We start from the raw sequence: 9,972 nt of genomic DNA, 5'->3' as shown, positions 1-9,972 counted from the left end.
GTGGAACCCCACAGTCCCGGGAGTAACATGTGCTTAGCTTTCACATTTCTTCAGCTTCAAGGTCCCAACGATGGTAAGACGCTCCAATTTACAACCCAAAAAGGAAAGAGGTAAGCGCTATCCATTAAAATATAACGCAACTACTTTCTGATTACTCAGAATCTTTATTTTATATTTATTGAAGGAGCCATCTCGGACACAATTAGATCTCACAGCTTTCTTTTTGATGTGACAATCTGGTGAGTCCTATAAAAAGAAAAATACACTAGAAACTCACGGCTTAAGTTAAACCTAAAACTTGTTTACATTCATAGTCCAGATCTCCTGGACTGCTTTCAACTCAGATATTCTCATTTTCTCTCAGATGTTACTGTATGAAAAAAGGGGCATATTGGCATTGCGAAAACGAGATAGAGACACTTACCAAAACAAACAACAACCAAAAGGAAATAATGAAGTCATTGTTTTTCACTTAATTTATCATTTTGCTAATGAACTTGTGAATATGCAAAACACGTAATTAAAAAACAGGACCTATAAAAATTATAAGAAGAATAGTAAAGATGAAAAGAAACAAATGAAAAAATTACACACAAACGGGACAGTGGTGCAGATAACTGCCTGCACTGTAGCCCTCGGTCCCAGTCCCTACATGCCCTTGAAGCATGAGCTGCCCACAGCACCTGGGGCAGAATTTCGATGCATCAAGATCAGTTGCATTTTTATCTTGAGACTGAAACTTGCAGTTTCAACATCTGGCACTCAACTCAAAAACACGATGCTGGGTATGACACTAGAGGAAATAGTGCAGCCGTGCATACAAGTGTCCACACTGTCTTCCTTCCCAGGGCTTTCTCCATGCCAGTGTTGGGTATGTAAGATATTTACCCTAAACACTGCCCATGGAGCTCCATGCCCGGGCAAGCTGAGGACTTGCAGTGTTCCAATGCTCCCTCCCAGCTCTTGAACCTCGGACTAGGTTCAAGATCTTTTTTTTTTTCTTTTAAAGTATAACATTCAATTTATTATTTCTTTCTCAAGAGAGTTTTCTTCAGTCCATTAAGACCCAGCTCCCCTTATGTGGGTTTTGATGGAGGTCGTGGGGCAGCACCAGTAGGTCTAAATCAGGGTGGAGGAGTTCGGTCCTTACGGGCTTCATGAGATCGATTTCTGACCACTTTGCTGTGAATGGCACAACTCACACAATAATGCAGCTTCACATACAGCTTGGGAAGCACATAACTGTCGAAGACACTCGCTTCGGAAATGTCCCTGACGGCGGTGGCCTCCACTATGTTCCGAATGACAAACTTCTTAATAGCATCATCCTTGGGTATGCACTGGGCACAGTTCATGCAGCAAATAGACTGCACCTGACTGCAGCCCTTTTTGGCATGACCGTTGTTCCTTCTTTTTTCGTCATCTTGGAAAAGAGGACCCGAAAGAGCTGGACTAGCAGATCTTAAAGACAAGAATGTCAGTCATAGAGTATCACCACCCAGCCATGGTGCAGGCAAGCTGCCCACTCTTTCAGACATGGACAATGTGTGTGTGTGTGGGGACCACCCCCAAGGCAGTGGGAAGCACTGACAGATTTTTATGCCAGCATCAGATGCCAGTGGTCACACAGCAACTGTGTTTTAGGAGGAAGACATGGTTCCAGGCAGCCTACTGAGGTTTACAGAGATGGGCATCCTGTTTAAAGCCACGTTGCCATGACAGCCAATTACCTGGATCAGACACCCAGGATCAAAGAGTGCCATGGAGGGGCTCCTGAATACCCAGCTGGGAATGGCAATCACATATCCCTTGAAGGAGGACAAGGGCACATACCCCTGGCTTCCTGCCCACAGCTGAGCTACCTCCTGATGCCAGTATTCTGGAAAAGGCTTCAAAGCTGTTATCCAGAGTCACATCAAACTGCTTGTTAGAACTTCTGTTTCCTCATCTGTGAAATGGGGGTGAAGGTCATAAACCTTCAGAACATTGTTGGGAAAAGTAAATGATCTGCTTGACTATGATACTACCCAGGTGCTTAGTGAACATAGCAGGCACCTGAAAAAAGTAGGGGTACAACATCCACATCACCTTAAATGTTAGAACTGGACAGAGCTATATAACCAATGAATTCTCTGCTACACTCACCTTTTCCGTTTTCAACAAATATTGATTAAAGATCTCCTGAGAGAGGGAGGGATTTGTCTAGATGCTGGGGAGGTAGGGTGCTGAAAGGACAGAGGAGCCCCCCCTCCCCACCAGTGTTCCCAGGCTGGGGATATGAAAAGTTCTTTCAGGGCCAGCAAGATAGCTCAGTGGATTAAGCACCTGCTTAGGCAAATAGAGGGACCAGAGTTCAATCCTTGGCACCATACGCCATGCCTGCCCTACTCCTGGTGGTAGCTCACGCCTGTAATCCCAGCACTAGGGAGGCTGAAAGCAGGAGGACCACTACGAGTCTGAGCTGTGCAATGAGACCCTGTCTCGCATACATTAAAAACAACAACAAAAAAGTTCTCTTTCATCTCCTTCAAAGTCACGTCAAATTCCCCAGGCTGCATGGCATGCTGTCCAATCTGTCAGGATGATGTGTGACTTAATCAGGTTTCCTCAAGGAGATGACAACCACACCGAGTCCTAGAGAGATTTGCCAGGCGAGGATGCTAAGAGAAGAAGGCTCAGTCCAGAAACCAGAAACCAGGGCACCACTCCGGTCCACTTCCTTAACCTTGCACTCGATTCTGCCCATTCTGTCATCCAAACATCCCTAGAAACAGAATTATTTCCTTGATGCCTTTCTCCAGTAGCATAACCTCTCATGGATTAGTCCAGCAACCTCCCAAACCATCTCCCTGCCTGTTCCTCCTCCATACAGTAGCTGGACCGATGATCTCTGCAGAAAGCACAGCTAATCACACCCTTTCCCTGCTGAATACCTCCCCCCTCCCCCACAAGAGAAAGCCTAGACTCCTTGCCCCGCCTGCGGAGCCCTTCACTATCAGCTCTGTGGCCTCCCCTGATCTCTTCTCTCACTCCCATCATGTCCTGTCCACTCTGTACCTCACGCAGGCTCCCACAACCCCCTCCTTCCTGCTAGGCCCTTTGCATCTCTGTTCCCTGTTACTGATGCTCTCGTCCAGCCCACCCACAACCAGGCTGCAGGCCTCTGTATAAACACTCCTGAACTTTCTCTTTCTGGACCAGACTGAATTCGTGCTTCTGCCTGGCCAGCTACTCACACTCACTTTACTGTGAAAGTTTGTTGGAGGGTCCAGCTTCTTCTATTTGGACATTGGGTTCTAGTTCAGCTGCCTGGTGAAACTCAGCGCCCTGTTTAAGCCTCAGCAAAATAAACCTCAGCAAGTGCTATGATGTTATTAAGCAAAAGCCCCCTTTAAGCCTCTTCTTTTGCTCTCCATTTCTTTACCCTCCAAGAGACCATATAAGACATTCAGCCATTGCTTAATTCTTGTGTCCATCAGATTAGCCCTAGAAGTCTAACATGCACTCAATAAACACTAAATAATATTACTTTATGGCTTCCAGACCAATAACACCAGTGTCACGGAGACAGGGGATTTCATTTCCACACAGTAGGCACTTTATTGGGCACATGAATTAATTACTGACGATGAACAAATCGCTTACTCTCTGTGCACCTTGGTTGCCCATGTATGTTTGCTGCTAATGTCGTAACTATTGCACAAGTTTATTTTGAAAAAGTAATATGCACACTTTTTTAAAAAAAAAAGAAGCTAAACGAGAATAGAGGTTCACAAGTAAGCCTGTACCTTTCTGCTTCCCACTCTCTTCTGGTATTCCTTGCACAAGCATACAACAATAGATAAGTCTCTTATTTTGCACATGGGGAGACAGGGCCATGGAGCTGAGACTGCCCAGTCTGTAGTTTTATTTCATTCCTGCTCATCGCTTGCCCTTTGCATTGCTTACGCTTTAGGATGGATGGTTCTTTGTGTGTGCTGAGGGACATTCTGTAAGTTGTGGGTCCCCAGGGTTCTGCCCTCTAGATACCAAACTGGAAATACTGCTAAACGTCACGGTGAAGATGAAGACAGGGAAGGTCAGGGTAAAATCACTCCTTCCTTGGAGCCACTGGCACCCGGGGGTATACGTCGAAGCTTCTCTTTTTTTCTTTTACACAAACAGCATCACTAATACACCCTGGTTGGGTCACGTTTTAAACCTTTCCACTTTTTTGGTGATCATTCCACTCGATTCTCACAGAGCCTCAAATAGTCCGTCAGAGAGGAGAGCTGGTGAGCGGCGCGTCCCGACAGTAAGCCAGCAAGCAGGTCCGCGCTTCCAGGGCCGTGGGGCCGAACTTCTGGGGTTTCGAGGACCGCTTCAAACCCGCCCCTGCGTACCACTGTGTCCCGGAACAGGCGGGCCGAGGGCGGGGCCAGAAGTGGGCGTGACAGCGAGGAAGCAAGGGTAAACTTGTTCTGCCCCGCCCACCCCGCGACGTCACGGCGCCGGCCCCGCCCCACGCGGGTGCTCCCCTCCCCGGCGGGGCTGGCTAGTGGGGATGGCCGGGCGCGTGGGCCGCGGCACGGTAGGTGGCCCTGGGCGGCGCGGGGGCTCGGCTGCACGGGCGGGCGCGAGGCGCGGGTGGGTGCGCATGGGATCGCGGGAGGCCTCGCTCTCCGGGATTCCTCCGGGCCTGGAAGGAGCCTGAGCTCGGGGCTGGGAGCCGGGAGCGGGCGGCGCGGGCGCGCGGTCGGAGCGCTGCACCCGCCTTGAGCCCTGAGCGCTTTGGGCGGTGCGCGGGGACTCGGGAGACGCTCAGCCTGTGCGCGCGCGCGTGTTGTGTGTGTGCGTACGCGCACGCGTGTGTGTGTTGGGGTGGGGAGCGGCGGGTCGCCGCCTTCGGAGCCCCCAGCCCCGCCCTGCGCGCGGGGACCCCCGGGCGGCCGCCTGCACGCGGGGAAGTTAACTTAGCGCCGGCAAGGAGTTGCGAGACGAGGCAGGAGTGCTGTCGGGGAGGGGGACGGAAATCTCGAGCTGGGGTGGTGGACACCGACTGCGCGGGGTGGGCGAGCACGGGTATACTTGGAGATCACCCCCGCGAGGAAGGGCTGCGTCTGACCAGAGGACCCACCTCCTGCGACCTCTCCCTTACTGAGCCGGACAAAAAGTGCTTCCTGCCTGAAGCTGGAATTGCCTGCAAAGCACCGGGAGCATAGCCACCTAGTCTGGACCTGGCAAAGGCATTTATGTGGACAGAGGTCAAGGTCCAGCAGTCCCACTCACAGGCCCATCTTCTCTGAGGGTCGGGTGGAAGTTATGTCAGTGCAGTTAGTGGCCTACACTAAGCTTGTCGCTTTGCCCCTTTTCTGTTTTACACATGGGGAAACTGAGGCTCAGGGACGCCCTAGGGCTCAGAACCAGGATATGGCCCAACTAGAATTCACTTTCAGGCTTCCTGATGTCTTGTAGGAAATTTGAGCAAGAGAACTAGTGAACTCCTATTCATCCTTCAGAAGCTTTCTCTGGCTGCACCTCCTCCTGGAAGCCTCTTGTGGCTGTCCCCAGGCGCTGTTGGGTGCTTCCTGTGTTGAATCTCTCAAGGATAGCTGACTTTTCCCCTGAGTAGCTCTCTTGTATAACTGTCTTTGGTGGCCTGTGACCCTGTTTCCCCATCCCCTACTCCTTTGGGGAGGGAAGATGTTCTGACAGTCTAGGCTCCTGGATTTGGGCACACTTGGGTGTGATGCCCTGGCCTAGTAGGGGTAGTAGTAGCTAGTAGTAGCTTGGCAGTCACTGTCTCCTGTTCAGCATTGGTGTGTGAATTTGGGCTTGCTATTTTGTCCTAAAGGAATTGTCTTGATATGAACCAATTTACCCCCTCCGAGCCCTAATTATACTGTTCTAGCCTATGTCTTTTTTTTGGGGGGTGGGGGGGACAGAGTCTGAATCCTTAGCTTAGGCCAGACTTGAACTCCCAGTGATCCTCCTGCCTCAGTCTCCCAAGTGCAAGGATTGTAGGGTTAGGCCACCACGTCTGGCTTAGTGTATGCCTTTGTTTTACCCCACTTAAAAAAAAAGTCTCATGTTTTTACAACAGCTTTATTGAGATATGATTCACATACCATGCATACAATTTGGCCTTTTAAAATACACTTCAGTGGGTTTTAGGATATGCAGAGTTGTGCAATGATCACCACTGCCTAATTTTAGAACATTTTCTCCATCCCAAAAAGAAGCTCTGTGCTAACACTCACATCCCAAATCCTCCATCCCCAGTCTCTGGAAGCTATTAATCTACCCCCTATCTCTGTGAATTTGCCTGTACTGGGTGTTTCTGTAAATAGGACCATACACAATGTGGACTTCTGTGATTGGTGTTTTTCACTTAGGGTCCTTCCAGAGTTTATCCCATTGTAGCATTTATCAGCACTTCATTACTGTTCCTTTTTTTTGGACTAAATTACTTTTTATGGCTAAATAATATTTTATTGTGTGGCTATACCACATCCAATCACCTGTCTGTTGATGTGACATTTGAGTTGTATTTTGGTACATTATGAATAATGTTGTTATGAATATTTCATGTACAGGTCATACCTGCATTCTCAGCTCTTTCAGGTATGTGCCTGGGGTGGAGTTGCTGGGTCATACGGTTACTCTGTTTAACATTTTGAAGACCTGGGGAACTGTTTTCCAAAGTGTCTGTATCATGTTACATTCCCACCAGGAGGGAAGAAAGCTTCCAGTAATCTAATAAATCTACTCTCCTCTCAGGCAGTTGGAATCTTTTCCCTCACTGGCTTTGCTCTGTGTGTTTCAAATTACTTTCAAATTCCTGTTAACACAAGTGCCTCATTAGCAGAATTAGGGGCATTCTTTGTGTCACCAGAGACACCCCTGGACTGTGAGTGAGGGAAGCAGATCAAGCCTGTGGTGTGAGCAGAGGTGTGTGCATCCTTCTGTTCCTCCTAGCAGGAGGCAGATGCCAGTTGGTGCAAGGCTAGCAGGGAGTGACAGGGACACCTGGAGCCTACCCAGAACCTCACACACTGCAGGGGGAGGGGGGATTGAAGGGAAAGTGGGGTCCAGCCCAGACCCCCTTTGATAGCTGAAGGGTCATAGAGGCTGGGAGACCCCTGCTGAGTGTCCCACATTGCAACTGGAAGCCTACTCTGTAACCCCCAAATCAAGCCTGGACTCCAATGCTCTCTCTGAAAGTGATCTCCCCAGGTAGCCACATGAGGCGGATCACATAATGGGCCCAAGGAGGTCTCCACTTACTGCTAGAAGTGCCACCCCCAGACTGAAGCTCAGCAGTTCTAAGATACAGATGCCCCATCTGTGAGACCTCCCCTGGCCCCTTCGGCCTCAGTGGGTCGTGGTGGGGGATGGGCTTGGACCCTTGGAGTGTGGTTGTCGCAGCACAATGTTCAATCTAAGTGTATTGTCGATGTTAGCACTGTGCATGCACAGCAAGAACGCTGGGGCAGATACAGCTGCTTTGTGGCCAGAGGGTGGTGATTGCAGTGTCCACTTCTGAAACTTGGGTCTGAGTAGCTCTCATTTGCCATGTGCATCGTGGAAGCGCCCGTGGGGAACAGCGGCCCCAGTCTGCCTCTTTGCCACCTTTTCCTATGTCTGTTAGGTCCTTGATGTTTGTAGGCAAACATCCTCCCTCTTTGGGGCCATAGCAGAGAAGGTCTGGGATGCCTGTCCCTCCAGTGGCCCTTCTTAGGTCTCTCCCGCCCCACGCTGCAGCCTGAGGATGGCTTGTGGGAATGATTCATTCAGAGGGGTGGGCCAGAGAGCTGGGCCAAGCCCTAGAAATTGCAGGGAGGACCTGGGAAGGCAGTGCTCACATGCCCTGGGGCGTGTCTGGGACTGCTGACCTGGAGAAGACCTTCAGCTATTCCTGCATGGCCAGATGGCAGGGTACGGGCCCGATTGCCACTGGAATTCTTGCGTCCCCAGACTTCTGACCCGGAATACCTGCTGTGACCAGAAAGCTTGCGGGTGGTAGAAACTAGGAGACCTGTGTTGAGCCTGTGGTTCCAGTTAGTGATCACTGTTTGGGGCTGCTGGCTGCCTTCCCTGTGTTTCACTTTTCTCATTTGCAGACTAGAGGTATGGGTAGGTGCTACCCTGACAGGGCTGTGGGGTGGGGGTGGGGGTGGTAAAGTACTTACTCTAGGCCCAGGCAGAAGCTGGGGCCCTGGGCCCAGAGAGGCTGGTTGGGACCCTGAGCACTCCCATGGTGCCCTCAGCTTCCCCACCTGCCAAGAGGTGGTGGTTGTCAGTACACCTAGTGCCACCAGGCTGGCCGGGTGCCAGGCCTGGGTCTCAGTAGTCTGTGTTCTAGAAAGGCTGTGATTGGCAAAGGTCATTCAGTCAGGAAGTAGGGGGTAAGGGTCTGGATCCAAAGTCTGTACTTTCCCCATCTTGATAACCCGTCAGAAGGCCCAGCGTGAATAAACCACTCAGCAAAGCTCAGTTGTTGTTTGTAAATACTATTTTTACGTGTTCATTTGTGCCTTCCCTGACTGTGTGTCCACAGTCCCTCCTGCATGGGCAGAAGGGGCATGGCTTCTCCCTGCCCCTGCAAGACGAGGGGTAAAGGGTGTCCCTCGGACCTCTTTGCTTACCTGCTAAGTAGGTGGGTTTGGCCTGCTGTATAGTTTTTGGCTATCTGGGGTTTTTGTTGTTCTCGTTTTTAATTGAGACAATGTCCAGACATTTCTATAGAACAATTCTGAGTTTTCAGTTCTCTTGGAAACTCAGGGGCTTGAGCCAAGCTCAGTGGCCCGGAGCAGCCCCTGCGATGTCCTTCTGGTCACTGCCGGCCCCACCTCACTAGGCACGGGCAGGCTTGGTGTGTCGCACAGCCTTCAGACCTGATGCGGTCTCCAAGGCTCCCAGGACACCTTGTGCCTGCCAGACTCTGCCTGAACAGGCAGTTATGTTGCTTTGAAAAAAATTTTATTAAACCACTAGTTTTGATGTTTTCCTCAAGCCCTTTCAAAAGCTGTGCTTTTCTAGGACATTGGAGATTGCCTGAGGCCTCCCAGTACCTGCCCTGCCTCTGTAAGCACCTCACAGGAGGAGTTTGTCCCCATTCCACATTCCCTGAGTCCTCTTTTCCTGGCTCAAGTGCCCACCTAACTCACACTGAGACGCTTGGGGCCGGCTGAGGCCCCTAGCTAGCTCCCCACACAGCTGCCATACTCATGTGCCTGCTGGGACTCTTTCCCACCCCAGGAGGGGCATTTGTTATTGACCTTCCCTTTCCCCCAAACTAAGGCTGGGGCGTAATCAGATCCCTTTCCTGATGGGACAGCAGTAGGACTCTAACCCTGCGTGCCCCATTTCAGAGGCCACCTTCGGGAGCCACATGTTCCTCAGGCCGATCGCTGCCCAGAGCACCCCTGAGGGCTGCTTCGCCCTTGTGTGCATGTTCACTGTGGCATCCATGGCCTGGCCTGGGCAGTGAACAGCTGGGGTTCTGTCAGTCCTTGTTGAATCAGTGGTGCAGGAGCAAAGCAGCATGAGTCAGGAAAGGAGTGAGCAGCATCTGCATCCATAACCTGAGATGTGTTGGCTCAGGGCGTTGGGCCCTGAGGCCTCTCCAGCTGCATGTTGCAGGCAGACCCCCTGAACTCTTGTTTTTATGAATAAAGTTTTATTGAAATAAGCTGTGTTTTTCTCTGGCTGCTTTCATGCTGGAGCAGGACATGGGAGCACCTGTCTCCTGTCTGAATGAATGATGGTATCAGTTACCTTGTATCAACCATGATCCAAAAACATTAAATGGAAAATTCCAGAAATAAGTAATTTCTAAGCTTAAATTTTGCACTGTTCTGCACAGTGTGATGAAAACTCACAGTGTCCGGATATGGCTTATCCATTTGCTGCCTGCTGGGTCCCTGCAGGATGCCATGGGGCTTGTGTTTAAGTCACCATTATTTACTAAAACTCTTATGATAGCTTATT

At 50.5% G+C, this 9,972-nt stretch overlaps 1 protein-coding gene and 1 pseudogene across 3 annotated transcripts in view; one reads left to right on the top strand and one right to left on the bottom strand.

The window, feature by feature from the left end:
- Positions 1 to 1,076: 1,076 nt before the first annotated feature.
- LOC111815771 lies at positions 1,077 to 2,377 on the bottom strand (annotated as a pseudogene).
- Positions 2,378 to 4,499: 2,122 nt separating this feature from the next.
- Positions 4,500 to 9,972, top strand: part of Tpst2 (tyrosylprotein sulfotransferase 2) — a 51,598-nt gene continuing 46,125 nt past the window's right edge. For 2 of the 3 annotated variants that reach the window (XM_004628024.2, XM_023711712.1), the window contains exon 1: positions 4,500 to 4,570. The gene's annotated coding sequence lies outside the window, so the exon portion shown is untranslated. The remainder of the gene's footprint in view (positions 4,571 to 9,972) is intronic. The other variant, XM_023711711.1, reaches the window with a different exon arrangement.

This window comes from Octodon degus, unplaced genomic scaffold (assembly GCF_000260255.1).
Source record: "Octodon degus isolate 3935 unplaced genomic scaffold, OctDeg1.0 scaffold00021, whole genome shotgun sequence".
Taxonomy (NCBI): domain Eukaryota; kingdom Metazoa; phylum Chordata; class Mammalia; order Rodentia; family Octodontidae; genus Octodon; species Octodon degus.
Note: the sequence above shows the minus strand (reverse complement) of the source record. Positions and strands in the feature narration are given on the sequence as shown.